The following is a 22,057-nucleotide window of genomic DNA, read 5'->3' as shown; positions in this document are numbered from 1 at the left end:
AGAACCCAATGCATCCATCTTGTCAATATTGCAAACTATTTGATCATGTGATAGAAACTTCCAGGTGTTGATTGCCAACATGGAGGAGAAAAAGGCGCAACAACCTATGCAGAACATCCAGATGATGAGGGTGGAGCCTTGCGAAGAAGACCATAGTATTAATATCATAACACACATTGTTATGGCTACAAGATAAGATAAAGTAAAGAATCCAGAAACCGAGGGATGGGTGCGCAAGACTGCTGAAAGGGAAGTTGAGTTTGACCTAAACTGATCTAAAGAAACTTTCATGGAAGCTAAGAATAAATTTGCTGAGGCTTCTACATCAGGGGGTTAGGAAAAACTGGTTGGAATTAGTGAATTATAGGACATGGATCCCTCACTATTAGCCACTTTTCTGAAAACTTGTATGAAGTTGCTATGGGATAAGAAGGCAGTGGAAGGGCTTCTATTGGGATGGGGTCCCCTAGGTCATTTTTGGGGTTAAAAACCCAAGTATTGATGCCAATTTTGGTAAAAGACGTAAAGTCTCTGTAATTTGTGGATGCGAAGTGCATAGATATTTAGGAGTAAAAAGAGGTTTTTAGCCCTTTGTCTATGTAAATTTGAGTCATTTTTGAGATCCACTCGTGGTCCGCTAACCATGGGATTGTATGTAAAAAACTATAAATAGGTGTGTCTTAGAGAGTCTAAGGAATGTTTATGTCTGAGAGAGGAAAGGGGGCAAGTAAAAATCAGGTATATAGAAGGAGAAAGGCTCTGCAGCTAGGTGCATGGAGGCCTAGAGTAGAGTCTGCAACTGAGTGCACAGACCCTTACAGCTAAGTGCGTAGGGAAGTTTTGAGTCTGTAACCTCATATTGAAGATCAATAAAGTAGAGCATTGAAGAATTCATGTGTTTATCTATTTATTTATGTTTATTCATGCTTGTGATATATGTTGTGATTGAATAATCTCTTTATAAAATATTGATCTATTGATGCGCGACTCTATGGAATATGTCTTGATAACTGTACGCAAAGCACATTAAATACTCCCACGAAGATTATAATACATTCTGCTATGTTTATTAAATAAATAAGTAGATCTGTGTGAGCTCAGATCTAGGGTTATTTTATGATGCATGTAAGTAGATGATTCATCTCTTAAGGGTTTGGAAAGACCTATCGTAGACCTTCACAAAGGCCTAAAGGCCATTTAAAGGAAGTTTCAGTACCAATCCCTAAGGGCTTATAGATTTGCGGGAAGGCAGATCTAGGGAAATAAAAGACATCACACTGATCTCTAGACGCAGAAAATTGGTTCCAACATCCCCCCATACTACTTCGGGGAAGACTTTAGCCCACATTACGTGGGTTGATCCAAAAAGGGACAGTAGTGTAGGGTTTTGTTTGGCGTAATTAACTTTGAACCTAGGTCAGGGCCCACTAAGCCAACAAATGGTTCTGTTGCCGGGACTGAGATCTACTTAAGGAGATGTGTGATGTCGCATCACCCACATCGTTGCCACCACCACCTTCGTTCAACATGTTAAACTCAATAAAGCTGCCAATTTTCAAGGGTATAGGAAGCGAAGATGCATATGAGTTCTAGTTTGTTGTGAATTTTGTGTGGACTGTACAACAGATCACTAATGACAACATAAAGAAGGCACAATTAGTTACTACTCTACAAGACTACACAATGATGTGGTATATAAAGTACTATGCTGATCATCCTGTAGCAATGTTAGCAGAGAATAAGGATGCTTTGAACAAAGAGTTTAGTAAGCCTAAGTCTGACTCACAGTCAGTAGTTGGATTTAACGAAATCATGATGAGGGTTGATGAAAGGCCTTGGGAGTTAAATCAAAGGTTGAAATGTGTGATCCGTGAAGATAATATGCATCTCATAGGTGGTCAACATCGCGAATGGTTTATAGCCTCACTTCTGCCCCACTTGACGATTGCTTTGGAAAAAAAGAAGATAGGAACTTGGGCAGAAACCCTGGGAATCGTGATGAGATTGCATGAGACACTTACTAAATACGTGATCTTAGGAGTCCAACAGATTCACTTGCAGTTGCGGAACCTCTGCTTGGAATTGCGGAGCTTGAAAAGAGAAGGAGGCTAGGCCAGAGGTGCGCAAAGAAGTCTGGTGCTTGAGATGTAAAAGCTAGGGGCATGATAAAGACAACTTCCTTTTCTTCACAAATTATATTATAGGAGGGGGACCACTTCCCCTGAGGCCAGAAGCTCCGACAGGACCAAGTGCGGGGGCCACGCTATGGTTTGCTATTTGTTAGGTGGCTGGGAAACATGTAATGGATAGTTGTCATTTACTACAAAAGTTTGTTCAGACACCACAACAATTTTTTGCAATTTTTTCAAATCGGTGGGCCACGATGAGCGCCACTATCATAGCTATGAGTTAATGATGGAAACGATGCCTACCTACCAAATGTAAGCATAAACACAATCTCCAGATTTGGGTACAGGAGAAGTGCATGGAGGTTATCAATGAAGAGGACAGGGTCGAGGAGGAGGAGTTCTTGGTAGAGGTCACGGTCATGTTATTTGCTATAACTGTGGGATACTGGGGCACTATGCACGGGAGCGTCAGAACTAGACATGCTCGTCCTATTAATACTGTAGCTAGTTTGACCACACCATAGAAGAATGCCTTGTGTTATAGTCATGATGCAGGAGAATAAGGCATAGCCTCAACAACCTACACAGAACTTACAAATGTTGATAGTTGAGCCTTGCAATCAAGACTTGAACGTGAATATCATGCTGAGAAGTGGGGTAACAACTGGGGATGATAAGGGAAAGCAACTGGAAGAGGATGGTTGGGTCTACAGGGTCCCAGAGAAGGAAGTTGGTTTTGATCTAGCACTCGTGAAGGAAATGTTTATGGAAGCCAAGAAAAACTTTACTAAGGCCAGGAAGGCAGAGCAAGGTACCAAAAACTAGCGCGCCTACAAATGTTTATCCCTCTATGCTTGCCACATTATTGGAAACCTGCATGAAACTTCTACCTGATAGCAAGGCTATGAAATGCCTACAGGAATTGATAAACAAGTGTGCTAGTAAAGAAAAATCTCCAGATGGAGACCACAGAGTAAGAAAAATTGGCAAACATAAGGCAAGAATAGGGTGAGAGATGAGGCTCACCGCACAAATAGGAGATTATGAGATGGACCACGTCATTCTGGATCTAAGGTCTGACGCGAAGGTTTTTCCTAAACAGACATGGGAGAGGATGGGGAGACCTATGTTGTAGTGGTATTTGATCCAGCTTAGAATGGAAAACCAGTAGAATATCATCCCTATTGGATGACTACATGGAGTTACCGTAGATATAGAAGGTGCGAGCGCGCTGGCTAATTTTGAAGTAATAGAAATTGTTGACGACAATAATCCATACCTTGCGCTCCTTGGAATTGACTGGGCCATTGATATGAATGGAATCATAAACTTAAAGAAGAGGATGATGTTGTTTGAGAGGAAATCGCTTTGGGTTGGAGTACCATTGGACCTTGCAGAAGGACCATGCTATACTAGACCAGTTCGTGACTATGAAGAGAGTGATGATGAATTGGATTAGATCTACAAAATAACTGATCCAAAATGGATCTTGTATCAAACCTCTAAGTCTAAGTCTTCATATATGTTAACTATTGGAAAACACTATCACAGAGAGAAACATTGAAGTAATGGAGGAAAACAGAGTTAAACAAAGAATGAAGTCTCGTTGCACCGGAGCTATCAGATCAGCCAGATCAACGGACTGGATTGAATCGGTGACATCGCATCACAGAAGGCTAGCAGATTGTATCGGAGGCAACCTTATGGAAATTGTGATCACGGTCTAGTGACTTAACATGGACCGTTGATCAAGCACGCAGATCAATGACAGAGATAACATTTATCGCATCGCAAATTCCAAAGGGGAGGACTTAAGTCACAGGCCTGAAGACCATGCGATATGCGACTTATCACATCGCAACACAACAAAGGGAAATGACCCGAAGACTACGTGATATGCACGGACCCGAAGGAGTTATGAAATAAAACAGCGAAGGATTTGAGTTCCATGGTAAGCGGTGTTTTGGGTGGACTTCAAGCAGTAAGTGGTATTGGAGAGGCTCCACCCGATTCCATACACTGGCCGACACATAGCATGCCATAGGAGAGAGAAAACCATTTTTTCAGGTAGGTAATCTCTATGGACGTAGGCTGCCCAAAATGGCTATCAGCCATTGGATTGGAAGATCGTGGATCAATGGTGGGCTTGTGACAGTAATAAAAGGTGGACCCGAGAGGATTATAGGGTGGACTTTATATCATTTGAAGTCTGGCTTTAATGTTGCGGTTAGGTTTTTCATTGGTTTTCAATGTATTTCCATGTATTGTTGTGTATGAACGAAAAGTGTATTTTCGGGGATTTTCACCCATGCTGGTCCTTTCCATTTGAAAACAGGTGGCCACCATACCTTAGAGCATTTTGCAATGATTGTTTAATGCTCAACAGGGATTTGAACGGACAGTGGCCAGGAGCCAGAGAGCCCAAGAAGGGGATTGAACCGATAGTATCGATAGGCTTAAAAGACATTCTATGGCAGCACAGAGAGGGAGCAATTGCTCAAAGACAAAGAAGAGAGCAAGAGAAAGCAGAACACAGAGAGTGAGAGGGAGAGTTTGTGCACTCTTTTAGACTTGACGATTTCGAGTAAATCCCTGTTATTTTGTCACTATTGTGTTGAAACTTTATTTGAGCTCACACTTGTAATATTCTGCTCTTAAAGACATAATATAGAGGTCGACACTGAAATCTAGACTAGGAGACCTAGCTAGGAAGTCTGGTGAAATCCCTGATTATTTTGTTGTGTTGATGTGTGTGTTTATTATGCTTTATAACTGTTCATTGTCTATATTATTCGCAATCTTTGCGATTCATTGCACTAAATAATATAGGCATTCTTGCACATGAGTCTGTAATACCTTAATATTGATTTAAGATCTCATTTTTAGATCAATAACAGCAGGATATCAAGATTGGATTAATCCAACAACTGATGGAAGGATTGCATGGGACCAAGAAAGTTCTTGTACCTCAGATTCAGATGAAGAATTGGAGCATTGGCAGAATAGTTTGCATGAAGTATCTACATTGTGCTGCAACATGATGACTAAATTATTGCAACGTGTGTCATCGGAGGTAAGAAATTTACCCTATTATGATGGTTAACTAATGTAGATAATTTTTTGGATGTGTTTGAATGAGAAGTCCCTGAGGATCACCGCTTCCAAGCATTATATTTGGCATTGTGTGCTATGCCTACACGAAGGTGGGATATGCACAAAGATAGCTTTGATGAATGGCGAGATTACAGGAGGATGATGAGGATGTGATTTGGTCATCCTAAAATTTGACTGCCTAAGAAATACAATGGGAGAAATGATTAGTGCGATCATTTGGCAAAGTGAACTAAAGTTTATGGAACAGAGCTGCAGTCAGAGTGGGTGCACTTATTCTATCATAATTTGGATACAATCCTTATGAATTGGTATCTAGAAATGGAGCTACACCATGGCACCACAGAGTGGGATATATTAAGGGAAGGATTCTTAATGACCTTCAGTTTTGAATATGGGTTCAAGAGCATTGATGAAGCTTTGTAGGAGATTAATGCAATGATATTTAGAATTCCGTAGGATCCTTTGGAGTTGGTTCAACCAGATTGGAGCACCCAACTGCACCATGCGCCGGAATGCTATAATGTGACCATTGAGAGGGAGGTTGAAGATCCAAGAAATATCAATATTCTAGAGGTAGAAGGCCGTCATGAGGTCAGAGGTCCAAAAATAGAAAACTCGAACATCACCGCGCCATTGAAAACCAAGCAAGTAAACATTGGTACCAAAGCAGAGCCAAAATTTGTGAAGATTGGGGACTACTGGGATGATGCCACTGTGGATAAAGTTGATGAGTTCCTCCATGACTACTAGGATGTTTTTCCTACCAACTTTTCAGACCTGAAGGGCATCATAGGTGACTTGGGTGTGATGAAAATCACTTTGAAATCGGACACGAAGCCTATTAAGCAGAGGTCGTATCGCCTTAATCCCAAATACAAGGAAAAGGTCTGCTTGGAGTTGGATAAGATGCTAGAAGTAGGCATCATCGAAACAGTGGAAGAATCTGATTGGGTGAGCCTGATGGTGGTTCAAGAAAAGAAATAGAAGGGAGAAATAAGGATTTGTGTAGATCTAAATAAGCTTAATGATGCATGCTTCCATGATACTTTTCTAACACCATTTAATGATGAGGTATTAGACAACATTGGAGGGCAGGAGGCCTCCTCATTCATTGATGGATTTTAAGGGTACCATCAGATGAAGATTATGCCAGAGGATAGGAGAAAAATAACCTTCGTGACTGAATGGTGTTGTTTTCAATATACTGTCATGCCGTTTGGACTCAAGAATGCACCTACAATATTCTCTCGTGTAGTTATAGAAACGTTTAAGGAGTTCATCCATAAGTTCTTAGAGATGCATTTTGATGACTAGAAGGTGTTTGGTTTAGTAAAGAGCGATGTACCAAGTTTGTGCCTCATGCTGGATACATGCCGCAGATACCAGATCACATTGAATCTGAAGAAGTGTCTATTCTATGTCCCCTTTGGGATCTTGCTGGGTCATGTGGTGTGTAAGGAAGGATTGATGGTGCATCCTACCAAGATCGTGGTGATAATGAGTTTGGAGGCCCCAAGAAGTGTCAAATAGCAGTGCATAGCACTCGGACATACAGGATATTACAGAAAGTTCATCAAGGCTTATGCTCAGATTACCGCGCCCATGGAGAAATTGTTGAGGAAGAATGCTACATTCTGTTGGGATGAATAATGTCAAATAATTTTAGATGTTTTGAAGGAAAAGATGGTCGCCACACCAATTTTGGTCTTCCCACATTGGAATAAGGAATTCCACGCTCATGTCGATGCCTCTTGCATTGCACTGGGAGCAGTGCTAACACAAGCCACTGTAGGAGAGATGGACCACCCTATAGCCTTAGCAGGAAGGAAATTATCGAAGGCCGAGAAGAATTAATCAACGATAGACTGCGAAGGGTTAGCCATGGTATATGTGCTGCAGAAGTTTAGACACTATATGTTGGGCAGACACTTCAAAATGTACACAGATCATTCTGCCTTGAAAGACTTGGTCAATAATCCTGTGTTTAGGGGGAAGATCTACTGATGGTTGCTGCTATTCTAGAAGTATGACTTTGAGGTCATTGTGAAGCCATGAAGGTTGAATGCAGGACCTGACCATCTATCATTGATCGAAACAGGAGAGGAGCCTACTAATTTAGAGGAAGGATTGCACGATGTGCAACTCTTCACAGTGCGCGTAGTCGATAACCACTTTGAAGATATTATTCACTTTTTGACTACAGGAATGGCTACAAAAGGGTATACAAGTTAGAAAAAGAAGGAAATAGTAGTGCACGTGTCAGATTTCTCATTAATTTCGGGACATTTATATAAGATGGGTGCAAACGAGATATTGTGACGATATGTGCCAGATTTTGAGCAGAATAGCATTCTCATTAAAGCTCATGGAGGGGATGCAGGAGTACATTATGCAGGAATGGTGACGACACAAAATATTTTGTGTGCATCTTTATGGTGGCCCACGCTACAAAAATATTCTAAAGCATATTTTTGGGAATGCGATGCACATAAACAAATGGGCAGACCATCACAGAGGGACAAGTTGCCACTGAATCCTCAAGTATCATTGCAGCCATTTGAAAAATGGGAAATCGATTTTGTTGGCCAATTTAGCCCCTAGGAAAGAAGATAGGTGTGTGCTATATCATCACCATGACAGAGTATCTAACCAGATGGGAAGAGGGAAAACCGGATAAGGATTGTACAGGGGCTACAAAAACGAAGCTTTTGTTTGAATATGTCTTAACTAGGTTTGGTTGCATGAAAGTATTGATGAGTGATTGGGGTATGCACTTCCTAACTGAAATAATCAGCATGTTGACTGAAGAGTTCCAGGTTTATCATCAGAAGAGCACACCGTATTATCCTTAGGCTAATGGAATAGTTGATGCATTTAATAATATTTTGGAGAACGCACTGGCAAAGATTTGTAATGCGCAGTGGAATGACTAGGATGTGCATGTACCTACAGTGCTATGGGCATACATGACTACTTGTAAAAAGATGATACGACAAACACCTTTTAGATTGGTCTATGTCGTAGAAGCTATGATGCCTACGAAATATTTCTTACCTAGTCTATGCATAGCATCTTTCATAGGTATGGAAGATCGTGAAGCCTTGGAAGAACGGCTCATACAACTAATGGAGCTTGAAGAAGACAAATTCTTGGCTAGATTCCATCAACAAGTATAGAGGGAATGTGAAAAAGCATGGCACGATTGACACATCAAGCTGCGCACGTTCAAAGTAAATGATATGTTTTATTATATGTAGCAAGTTCACTAAGTTTCCAAGGAAGTTTCAGTTGCACTGGCTTGGACCATATGTTATTAAAGAGATTAAGATGGAGGTGCACTTTATATTGTGAAGCCGAATGCAGAACCATTTTAGGAAGGGTGAACGGAAGTTGATTGAACCCATATACAGGGGATCTAGCACAATGACTATATGGAGGTAGGACAGTCTTAGTGCTCTAGGTAGTTGTAAGGGAGCACGGGAAAATAAACTACATTTCCTAGGTTGGAGGACTACGCAGCTAGCGAACTGCGTGGAAAATAGTCAAGTTACAGTATAAGAAGCTACACACAGGGAGCTTCGCTATAAAAAAGTGTTTCATGTAGAAGAATTGGAAAGTGATCGTTGGAGTCACTGTTCATGATTTGATAGCCAAAATATGGTTAAGAGGAAAGGGCTAGCGCATTTAAGGCCAAAATCTTTTAATATCTTCAACTAAAACCACATTAATGGTCAAATTTTGGGGGGAACAGTTGGGTTTGAATTCAAAAAACCCTATAGATTATGTGTGTTGGTCCAACAGAGAATGCTTTGCACCCTTAGAGTTTTTGAGTTGTGCTATCTATTTCTTATGAACTGCTCATTCTTTGAGGATTTGGTCGCAAGCCCTACATTCGCCAATTTACCCAGGTTAAATCAGAAGTTCATCCTTGAAACCATGTTAGGACCAAGCCCTGTTGAGATTGTGAGAACTAGGGTAGATTTTGTGTTTGAAGGAGCTTCTCTAGAGGTAGTGAGCATTGAAGCCTCAGCTCCTGTGGCTACGATGCTGAGGTCGCTTAGGCCAAAGCCTACCCCTATTAAAGAAACCCATAAACCAAAGAAGGACAAACAGAAGAAGCCTATGCCAGTCCATGAATCACCCAAGAAACATTCTGCAACTCAAAGGTAGAAGAAAGGAAAGCAGCCCGAGAAGGTTGTTGATTTGGAGGTTGAAGAAGGATAGGGCACCGAGGATATAGACATTGAGGGAATGAAGCCCATTTCAAAATTGACGGACTATATCCCTTTGCGCAAAGGGAAGGCAAAGGTCACCAAGGACCTAGACTTAAACAAGTTTATCATCTCTACGCCCTTGCTGCCAGAGTAGATTCCCTTTGAAGGCCCATGCCTTGCACAGATCCCCCTGATAAAGATGTAAGATTGGGACCTTGTAGATCATGAACGGTTCCCTCACCTAGAGATAACCAATAATAAGAAGTGTGTCTATTACTTGGACTCATGTGTCACTGAGTTAGAAATGGTGGAGTGGATCTGAGAAGTGGAGAATTCCGGGTTGTTTAACCTATTATAGGTGCCCCACTTTCACCATACCATTATCAACACAACCTGTGTGTGACAATTACTTACTCTAGTGCATGATGGTTGTTTATGGCTAGGAGGGCATATACCCATCACTGACATGCTCATCCATAGGATCATGCACTTGCCACATGAGGGTTTGAATCTGGCCAAGGAGTCTAGAAAAAAGGCAGGTGAAAAGGATTTGGCAGACAAGATGAAGAAGGAATTCACTCTTGTGAAAAAGCCACGTGGATACTCTATCACTTATATCAAAGACCTCGCAGTGTAGATTGCCACACAAATCCTGACAGGAAATGTGATGAGGAAGTGTCGCATGGATGAAGTTCCTATGCCCGTGGTCTCTTTAGTTGCACAATGCGTTAAGGGTGTGCAATTTAACTAGTCAAGGTACCTATGCAACAAATTCCTCGTGAATTGGCATGAGGTCTAGGATGAGACCAAGCCATTCCACTATGCTTGGTTGTTTCTCTCCATCATGTTGGTCGCATGGGAGTTGCCAGAGGAAATCCAGTTTCCTCCATTGAAGGAAGGATTTCCAGACGCTGTGTAGCTTGCCTCCTTATGGGCCAAAAAGGACCCCGCGTGGGTTGCAAAAACAAAAATATTCTAGGTTTTGATGGAATCAATCCTCCACATGGCCATCAACTAGCGACCAAGGTTTTCCCCAACCTTGTATGAGCAGTTGTTAGCTTATGCCACGTTCAAGGCTGACTTCCATCGTGTTCATATTCAGGCCCGAAAGGACCTGCAACAAAAATGGTCAGCAGAGTGGCAAGCCCCCTTAGATTTGGATGTTGGAACCAGTAAGGGCGCGGGAAGCTCGACAGAAAAGAAAATGAAGGACGCAGCCAAGCAGGTTGTGAAAATTTGGTCGCACAGTGGAAGAAGGAAGCCCCAGAGAAGGCTCATATGGAGAAGAAGTGTGTTGATAAGGAGTAGGCTGAGCAAGGGTAGCGTGAATCACAAAGAAGCGGTAAATCCCCTTCGCTCGTGACCGAGGAGGAAGAACAGTCTGACCAGGGCAACGGAGAAAATGAAGGGTAGAGCACCCCATTTCAGCTTAAGAAGCATAGACAAGAGCAATAGGAAGGTCCCCACAAAAATAAAAGGTCATACAAGGCACAAAGTGATCCCATGGTATTAACAGAGGGTGATCTTGATGAGATCAACAACAAAATATGGGACACTACCACTGAAGTGTTGTAGCAGTTCAAGCAACAATATATGCAGATGATGGGGGGCATCTAGAAGGATATGCACAAGCTGCAGATCCAGGCTAACAGGATATAGGTGGGCGCAAGTCAAGTGGGCAAAACACAAGTAAGCCTCGCACCAGGGATGAGTGAGGTTGCAGAATTGGTAAGGGCCCTGAACCTTCACACAGTTTCTTTACCAGAAGGGTCCCTACACACAGAGTCAGCCGATGACTACATAAACTTAAGTACCATTAAGAAGATCAGGCTAAACATTGCAATGCTCCCCAATGAACTTCTTCATGTGTTGTAGGAAGGGGTGATGGAGGAACTGAGAGCTCGGGAGAAGCACACTCCCAATTTGGTAAGTGAATATAGGGTAAACAATGAACAGATTTCTGTCGAGAAAATGTAGGCCTTGAAGGAAAAAGATACAATGTAGGTACAAAGTTCTAGGCTAGAGGCTATGGTAGGAGAGGCCTGCAGAACAGTGTCGGAGCTACACATTCCAGAAGATGCACCACTGGAAGCCAATATCCATAAATTAGCTGCAGATGTGTGCAAGGCGAAGGTGGAAGTTGGACAAGTTCAATTATAAATCAATATGAAAATAATAGAGCTACAGCTCAAATTACAGCCTATGACTCCGCTTGAGGTTAGGGAGCAGTGCGAAGCCGCCATCAAGGAATGGATGGCAACTTTGGATTCCATAGTCATTGATTGCTCGACCTTATTTGAACATGTGATGGAGTTGGTAAAGACTTTGCAGGAAGACCCAAACTTGAAGATTCTAAATACAGAGGTTCATGAGCTCCAAAAGAAGTATGATGAGGTCAAGGTGACGGCATGCTCAATTACTCCAGTGTAGCACCTCACCAAGTTGCAGTAGGGGAACAACTCCTCGCAAAGGTAGAAGCAGCTCAGAAGAAGGAGTTCATGCTTAAGGCTAGGTTGGGACCTTGTTTAGAAGAGGATTACCAAGTAGCAACCAACAATTAGGAGAAGCTGATGGGCTTGCAACAAACCCAACAAATGATGAAGCTGGCCACAGAAGGACCAGCTACAAAAACTCGCAGAAGAGGTCAAGCAGGCAGCTACACAGAGCGCTACCAAGGTTGCAGTTGTGTAGGTGGAGCTAGGGGATCTTTGCAACAAGATCACCGTGCCAGTCGAGTGACTCGAGGGCAAGTCACGACCTTTGTGTTTGGGGCCTATTGGGATGGGGTCCCCTGGGTTAGTTTTGGGGTTAAAAACCCAAGTATTGATGTAAATTTTGGTAAATGATGTAAAGTCTCTGCAATTTTTGGATGCGGAGCATGTAGATAGTTATGAGTAAAAAGGGGTTTTTAGCCCCTTGTCTATGAAAAGTGGAGTCGGTTTTGAGATCCACCCATGGTCCGCAGACCATGGGATTGTATGTAAAAAGCTATAAATAGGTGCGTCTTAGAGAGTCTAAGGCATGTCTATGTCTAAGAGAGGAAAAGGGGCAAGTAAGAAGTGGGCATATGGAAGGATAAAGGCTTCACAGCTGAGTGCACAAAGGCCTAGAGTAGCGTCCGTCGTTGAGTGCACAAACCCCTGCAGCTGAGTATGCAAGGCAGTATTGAGTCTGTAACCTCATATTGAAGATCAATAAAGTATAGCATTGAATAATTCTTGTGTTTATTTGTTTACTTCTATTTATTCATGCTTGTGATATATGTAGTGTCTGAATAATGTCTGTATGAAATATTTATCTATTGATGCGCTACTCTATGGAATATATCTTGATAATTGTATGCAATGCATGTTAAATACTTCCGTGAAGATTATAATACATTCTACTATGTTTATTAAATACTTAAGTAGATATGTGTGAGATCAGATCTAGGGTTATTTTATGATGTGCGTAAGTAGATGATTCATCTGTTAAGGGTCCACAAAGACCTATTGTAGACCTTCGTGGAGGCCTAAAGGCTATTTGAAGTTGCAGTACTGTGGAGGCCTAAAGGTTGTTTGAAGTTGCAGTACCGAGCCCTAAGGGCTTATAGATCTTCACAAAGGAAGATCTAGGGCAATAAAAGGCATCACACTGATCTCTAGAGGTAGAAACTTGGTCCTAGCATCCCCCCAAACTACTTTGGGTGAGACTTCAGCCCATGCTACATGGGTTGATGCTAAAAGGGCCAGTAGTATACGATTTCATTTGGTGTAATTAACTATGAACCTAGGTCAGGATCCACTAAGCCAACATCGCCAGGAGTTATTCGACAATTGTAGGGGAAAGATTAAGACTCCTTCAAAAAAAATTGTTGTAAGGAAGCTGGGTAAACATAAGAAGTGGACAGGGCATGAGATGAGGTTGACCGCACAGATTGGAGAATATGAAATGGATCAAGTCATCTTAGATCTTGGATCTGATGCAAATGTGCTTCCAAAGCAGAAATGGGAAAGGATGGGGAGACTTGTGCTACAATGTTCTCCTATACATCTACACATGGCTAATCAGCAGAATATCATTCCTATGGGGCCCCTGTATAAGGTAATAGTGGACATTGAAGGAGCAAGTGCGTTGGTTGAATTTGAGGTAATTGAAATAGTGGATGACACCAATCCTTACCTTACCCTACTAGGAATCGATTAAGCCTTCGACATAGATGTAATAATTAACCTAAAGAAGTAAAGGATGACATTTGAAAAGAAGGCACTTTGGGTTATTGTGCCACTGGATCCCACTGAAGGAGCACGGTACACTGAACCGGTCTGCGACTATGGTAGGATGATGATTTGGATCAAATCTACAAGATTACTACGTGTGATGAAGATTGGATGAATCCCACTATAGATGGGAAGATCATGTGGGATAAAGAAAACTCCTATACCTCAGACTTAGATGAAGAGCTCGAACACTGGCAGAATAGGTTGCATGACATCTCTACATTACGTTGTAATATGATGACCAAATCACTGTGGTGCATACCTATGAAGGTAAGAAAACTTCCACATTATGATGTTTTAAATGATGTTAATCTCTTTTTGGAAGAGTTTGAAAGGGAGGTGCCTGAGGAAGATCGGTTCCAGACACTTGGATTAGCACTACATGTTATGCCTGCCCGTTGGTGGGGTATGAATAAGGAAAGCTTCGCTAACTAGAAGGAATACAAGTAAATGATGAACCTAAGGTTTTGATACACTAATACCTAGATGCCTGAGAAATCTAACAGAAAGGATTATCTATGCAAGCACTTGACACAGTGGACTAAAGCTTGGGGAGAAGAGCAACAGCCAAAATGGGTACATATCTTCTGTCATACCCTCAATACTATCCCAATGAACTAGTATTTAGAAATACAACTATGCCATGGGATGACTAAATGGGATATATTTGGGGAGATTTTCTTATTAACTTTCATCTTTGAGGATGAATTTGAGTGCATTGATGAAGCGATCCAAGAAATTAAGGCCGCTATATTTAGAATGCCTAAAGAGATGGTAGAATGTGTTCAACCAGACTATTGTACATAGCTATGCCATGCACCAGAATGCTACAATGTGACTATAGAAGAAGAAGAAGATGATCCATAAAATGTAAATATTCTAGAGACTCAAGGACAAGGCGAGGTTGAAGGACCTAAAGCAGAGAACCCTGATATATCAGAACCTTTGAAGATGAGGCAAGTAAACATTGGATCTGAAGCACAACCTAAGTTTGCAAAGATATGAGATTATTGGGATGAAAATATAATTGATAAAGCTGTGGAGTTTCTGCACGAATACCAGGACTTCTTTCCTACCAATTTTTCGGACCTAAAGGGAATAGTATGGGATCTGGGAGTGATGAAGATCACTTTAAATCTCGATGCAAAGACTGTGAAACAAAGACCTTACTGATTGAATCGAAAGTATAAGGAAAAGGTGTGAAAAGAGCTAGACAAAATGTTGGAAGAAGGAATTATTGAGTCAATAGAAGAATCTGATTGGGTGAGCCCTATGGTAGTTCAAGAGAAGAAGGAGTAGGGTGAAATAAGAATATGTGTAGAATTGAGGAAGCTCAATGATGCATGCATTCGTGACCCATTTCCAACACCTTCTATGGACGAAGTTTTGGAGAATGTTGGAGGGTAGGAAGCTTATTCATTCAATGATGGCTTCTCAGGGTACCATTAGATTAAGATCACGTGGGAGGATCGCAACAATATTACCTTTGTGACAAAGTGGGGATGCTTCCAATACATAGTGATGGCTTTCGGACTAAAGAATGTGCTTGCAATCGCTTCAAGAGTTGTAATTGTAGCATTCAAAGAATTCATCCATAAATTCTTAGAAGTGTATGTTGATGACTGGATTTTGTTTGGGATGGTATAATGCCATGTTGCAAGTTTATACCTCATGTTGGATAATTGTCGTAGATACCAAATTGCTCTAAATTTGAAAAAGTGTATCTTTTGCATGCCTTATGGGATACTGTTAGGTAATGTGGTCTGCAAGCAGGGGTTAATGGTAGATCCTGCGAAGATAGTAGTGATTGTCAATTTAGAAGCTCTGGAGAATGTAAAGCAGCTGCACGCAGTGTTGGGGCACACAGGTTACTATAGAAATTTCATCAAAGCTTATGCCCAGATAACCATGCTGATGGAGAAATTACTGAATAAGGAAGCGATGTTCCACTGGGATGAAGAGTGTCCGCGCAGTCTGGATGCATTAAAGGAAAAGGTGATTGCACCTATTTTGGTGTTTCCTAACTAGAAGAAAGAATTTCTTGTGCATGTGGATATCTCTTGTATTCCTTTGGGTGTGGTATTGACCCAATTGAGCAAAGGTGAGATAGATCACCCTAGAGCCTTCGTGAGAAGGAAATTGTCAAAGGATGAGAAGAATTATTCGAATGCGAAGTGCAAAGGATTGGTGATGGTCTACGTGCTGTATAAGTTTCGACATTATTTGTTGGGCACACATTTCAAAATGTATATAGATCACTCCGCTCTTAAGTACCTTGTCAACAAGCCTGTGTTGGGGGGCAAGATATGTAGGTGGTTATTATTGTTTCAGGAGTAAGACTTTGAGGTGATTGTGAAGCCTAGGTGGTTGAATGTGGGATCAAATCATCTATTTAGGATTGAGACAAGAGAAGAACCAACTATTTTGGAATAAGGGTTGTCAGATGCACAACTCTTTACTATATGGGTCGCAGATGATCACTTTGCTGATATAATTCAGTTTCTAACTAGTGGAATAGCCCCAGAAGGATATTCTACTTAGCAAAATAAGGGATTGGTGGTCTACACTACTGACACTTCTGTGATTATGGGACACTTGTATTAGATGGGTGCTGATGAAATACTATGCCGATACATTCTAGAGTTTGAATGATCTAGTATCCTTGCCAAAGCATGTGGAGGAGTGGTGGGAGGACACTATGTAGGTATAGCGACTGCACAAAAGACTCTGCATGCAGGATTATGGTGGCCAATGCTACATAAGAATTCTAAGGCATGTGATGCATGTCAGAGGATGGTAAATCCATCGCGAAGGGATGAATTTTCCTTGAATCCTCATATTTTGTTACAAGTGTTTGACAAATGGGCTATTGACTTTGTGGGTCCGATACAACCCCCAGAGAAAAGGACTAGCATGGAATATATTATTACGATGACTGAATACTTGACGAGGTGGGCAGAAGCACAACCAGTGAAGGACTATAGTGGAGCTACAGTCACGAAGTTCCTATTTTATTATGTCTTGAAAAGGTTTGGGTTTCCTAAGAAACCGAAGAGTGATAGGGGTACACTCTTTCTAAATGAAATTATTGAGATCGAAGAATTTCAGGTTTATCATCAAAAGAGTATGCCCTATTATCCTCATCAAAATGTTAAGTTTGAAGCATTCAATAAAATATTGGAGAATGCATTGACGAAGGTCTACAATGCATAGATAAACAACTGGGATGTGTGTATACTAGCGGTTCTATAGTCACATAGAACGAAGTGCAAGAAATTAACAGGACAAACACTGTTATGGTTGGTCTATGGGATAGAGGTTGTGATGCCAATGGAGTATATTGTGCCAAGTTTATGAATTGTAGGATTGACTGATATGGAGGGCCGTAAGACTCTGGAGGAGCGTGTCACACAGTTGATGGAATTGGAAGAAGACTTATTTCTAACAGGATTTCATCAGAAGGTGCACAAGGAGTGCAAGAAGGCCTGACATGATCAACATATTATGTTACACACCTTCAAAGAAAATGGTTTATGATAGCAAGTTCACAAAGTTCCCTAGGAAGTTTCAAATGTACTGGTTAGGGCCCTATGTAGTCAAGGAAATTACAGATGGTGGCATAGTTCAACTCGCAAAGCTGAATGGGAAAATATTTCCTGGAAGAGTCAATGGGAGTTGACTGAATACACGATAACAATGAATACACGATAGCAGGAAATTATTAGTACTCCAGGTAGCTTCAAGGAAGTATGGGACTATAAACTACACTGCCTGAAGAATGGGAAAAATAAGTAAGGGGCTACAAGATGTAAGCCAAAAGTGTGTCACGATGAGTTGTGCCAAGAGGGATGCACCATAGAGAATGGTGTCACACAGATGAGTATAAAAATATTCGTTGGATGCACTATAGCTTACTAGATGGCAAAAATCCTGTTAGGAGGAGCGGGTACGCTACATTTATGGTGCAAATATTTGGCAATCTACCGCCAAAGATGCATTTATAAGCAGAAATTGGAGGGAACGGTCGGATTTGAATTTGAAATTCCCTATAAATTTGGCATGCTGGACTATAGTTGAACAATTTGCCTTCTGAAAATTATTTGTAAGCTATTTTTTTTGAAATCTATGAAATGAGAAGATTGGGAGGAACTTTGGTCACAGCGAGAATTCACAAATTTGCCTAAGTGAAACCATGAGCTCATCTTCGAGAATGTTGACAACTAATCCCTCTAAAGCCGCTGTCTCTGAAGCCACTGGCACTGATGTTGCATCCCCTAAATTTGCATCGGTAATGGAACCTACAACATTTGTGCCTATGGCGCTAAGGTCGCCTAGGCTTAAACCACCTACTGCTAAGGAGAAACAGAAGAAACCACAGGCTGTATTAGTGAGGTAGTCATTGAGGAAGAACCCTATAGAGGTTTGGAAGAAAGGGAAGATGGAAAAATTGAAATAACCATATGAACCCTTGTATCTTGACGTAGAGGAGATTCGCGATGGGATTGAAGATTCGGATGGTGAGGGGGGTGAGCCTATCACTAGGCTCTGGTAATATATCTCCCTGTGAAAGGACAAAGCGAAGGTCTCGAAGGATCCTAATTTTGGCAATTTTATGTCTCCACACCACTATTACTAGAGAAAATTCCATTTGAAGGCCCTCAGTTAAGGTGCATGCCTGCCCTTGAAATGGAAGATTGGGATTTAGTTGATCACAATAAATTCCCGCACTTGGTGACAAACAAATATTTAATGAAGATATACTATGAGGAGACCAAAGACACATGAATCAAGACTATGAAGTGGGTCACGGGGGTTGAAAACGTCAAGTTGCTGAATATGTTGTGGGTACCACACTTTAGCCCAACCACTATAAACATGGTGTGCATATGCCAATTTCTTATGCTGGTGCATGATGGGTGTCTCTGGCTAGGAGAGCCCATCCCCATGACAAATATGTTGATCCATGTATCACAAGGTTTCCCTACCAAAGGGTGGATCCTACTTAGGAGTTTGGAGGCAAGAGTTAAGAGAAACAAATCACATAAAAAATGAAGTGTGAGTATGGCTTAGTGAAGAAGTCATGCAGATACTCTATATGTTCCATCACTGACAGGGTGGTGTAGTTTTCTACCCATATTTTGGCTTATAATATTATGAGAAAGTGATACGCAGATGAGGTGTCGATGCTCGTCATTTCCTTGGCTGCACAATGTGTGAAGGGGGTGTAGTACAACTAGGCGTAGTACCTCTGCAAAGAGTTCCTATTGAATTATCACGAAGTACAAGACGACAGTAAGGCATTCCATTATGCCTGGCTATTGTTATTGATTTCCCTCACCACGTGGAGGCTCCTAGAGGACATCTAGTTCCCTCCACAAGATGATGATTTACCATATGCCGTGAAGTTCGCTTCATTGTGCGAAATGAAGTACCCTAAGAGGGTCATAAAGACGAAAGTATTATGGGTGCTAGTCGAGATAGACCTTCACACCATGTCATCCAGAGGCAAAGGATGTCACCAACATTGTTTGGGAAATTGGAGGCCTATGTGGAGTTTAAAGGAAATTTTAACAACGTATCCATCTACGTAGGGCGAGATCCTAAGAAAGTATGGTACAAGTTTCCATACCTAGTCACTAATGCAGATGTATAGGAAGTCGTGGGAAAATGGCCAAGTGACTGGTGGAAGCCTTCAGATATTAGCATAGGAACAAGCATAGCAGGGGAAATTTCCTCCGTGTAGGCCACAACAATGCAAAATAAAAAGTAAGCTCCAAACTGTTAGGGTCCCACCCTAACCCCCTTATTTATGTAGTAGGATCGAGTCATAGTTATAGTTAAGTAAGGAGTCAATAAAGCCCATATTAATAATTGTAAGTGGCTAACCCACAATTAATGACGGGACCACAGTTAGTTGCAAATGGGCCATGGTATTAGATAGATGGTATTAATAAGAACCATGGTATTGATCCATGGTATTGCATGTATGATTCATATATAAAGGATAGAGACTCCCTGCGAGGAGCATCGTGTCTTATTTTGTAATCGAGCTCTGCTCTATTAGAGGTTGCCCCCTCGAAGAGGCAAGTGAACATTGCTTTCTAAATAATAAAATACTTGCTCTTGTTTCTCATTATTCTATGTTCTGGGTATATTTCTTCGCATATTTGGTGTTCTGGTAATCGTCTTGCAGGTTAAGAGCATAACAAGTGGTATCAGAGCACTTTCCAGGGCAGGTGGGATCTCCATTTCTTAGCAATTTTTTTTTTTTGGCTAGAGACGTGTTCCGGCGTCTTTAAACCACGGGATCTATCGTTGAGTGCATAAACCTGCAGATTTGGGGAGGCATGCACGCAGGAAATACAAGAGGTGGTCATGCTTGTTGGACTCCCTTGTAACCCCTGTGGGTACCCCTTCGAGTAGTAGCGCATTAGACAGAACCGCGCACAGACTGTCTTCCAAGTACCCTCTGGGTATATCGGAAGCCCCCTAGCTCCTTTGAAACCTCGCCATAGATAAACCGTCGGCCATCTTGCTGCTACAGTACACCGAGAACAACACTCGGAGAGATTACTCACCCGTACGATAGGGTAGTCGGGTTGTACGGCTAAGGGTATGGTTGATCCTCCTTAGTTAGAGCCCTGAAACATTGGGCCGAGTACTACTGTCAGACCCTTATGTATATTGCGATCTGTAGCACCTGGCACTCCTCGAGACCATAGTTCCCTTTTCTATCTTGGGATCACGCATAATCTCTGCTACATCAGATCTTGCAAGGGGGTTTGTAGCAGCAATAGACATCAGTCCCGCAGTTCCGAGTTAGCAGACCAGCCTTTCCAATCTATTAGATCCATCAGATCCGTAGCAGCAATCTGTCTGCCGATCAGAGCTATCCGATCAGCCATTCAGATCTCTCAGATCCACCAGATCTGAGTAGTTGTGTGGGGTTCCTATACCGAGGCGTGATTTTCACAGGACTTTTGGCAGCATTGACATTTTGAGGATTCAGCTACTGCAGTATTCTTAAGGAAGGAGTAAAACTCTGTTAGGAGTTTCCAGGAAAAAAAAACCCCCGGGGCACTTATTGGTGATCTAGCCCATAAGAATCAGGATGACGACCTGAGCAAGGTGGTACCATTTAATTGTTAGTGAAAAAAAAATTCAGGCGGTCCTAAATTTCAAGTACATCGGATCGGTGCATGGTAGAAACTAGAGCTCAAGCTATGGCCAATGAGAAGATCGACAAACTTGAACAATCCTTGCAAGCCATCCAAGCTCAGCTTGACCAACTAATGAATGCACTCTCTAAGGGCAAGGAGGAAGCCCGCAAGGAGGCATATATTGGCAATGGCCATAGTGAGGGTGAGTCTAACCACTCTCTTCACTGCTGGGGCACCCACCAACAATCTCGTCCGCGACCTCCCAAGCTGGATATGCATAAATTTGATGGTTCTCACCCGACCACATGGGTAGCACAAATGGAGTAGTATTTCAATCTAAATAACATCTTAGATAATGAGACTTAGCTTATGGTGGGGAGCATGTACTTAGACAATGAAAGATGACAATGGTGGGAATGGCATCAACGTTGCAATAGAATTTTTATGACTTGGGCCACCTTCAACAAAGCTCTTACAGAGCACTTTGACCAAGAATCTTCTTTTTTGGGTCGTCTCACTAAGCTTCGACAGACTGGCATAGTGGATGAATATGTTACAGCTTTTGAAGCCTTAGCTTTCCACACTAGGGATCTCCCAGATGCGTTCTACACGGAATGTTTTATCAGCGGTCTTAAAGAGGCCATACAAGCCCATATCCATCTACACCACCCTCCCACATGGTCAGAGGCTTGCAAGGTAGTCTGTATCGTGGAACGTGCATTAGCAGCCCAGTCCATTCGCCCAAATTTCATCGCCAAGGGTCACCCCCCACAGGCTCACAGCATGACTCAAACACTTAAGGTTCAAAAGGTGTCACCTGCAGAAATGGCCGAAAGAAGAAAACAAGGATTATGTTACTACTGTGATGAAAAATAAGCCCCAGGTCATAAATGCAAGGATCCCAATTTTTTTCAAATTGATGCTACTGATTACAGCTCATCGGAGGAAGCCCCACCACTTGAGGAACCAGAGGAGGTAGAAGAGGACAACCAGAAGGACAATGTCCCTAACGAACCAGTTATTTCGCTGCATGCTTTGGTAGGGATTTCTTCACCTCAAACTCTCAAAATCAAAGGTTTCATTAAACATCACCCAGTAGTAGTCTTGATTGATAGTGGAAGTACACATAATTTCATCCATCAAAAAGTCACGGAAGTAGTGCATTGTTTTGTATGAGCAGT

Source organism: Pinus tabuliformis, chromosome 2_2 (assembly GCF_031772625.1).
Source record: "Pinus tabuliformis cultivar Carrire ecotype Pingquan chromosome 2_2, CPIR1, whole genome shotgun sequence".
Taxonomy (NCBI): domain Eukaryota; kingdom Viridiplantae; phylum Streptophyta; class Pinopsida; order Pinales; family Pinaceae; genus Pinus; species Pinus tabuliformis.
This window is presented reverse-complemented; position numbering follows the sequence as displayed.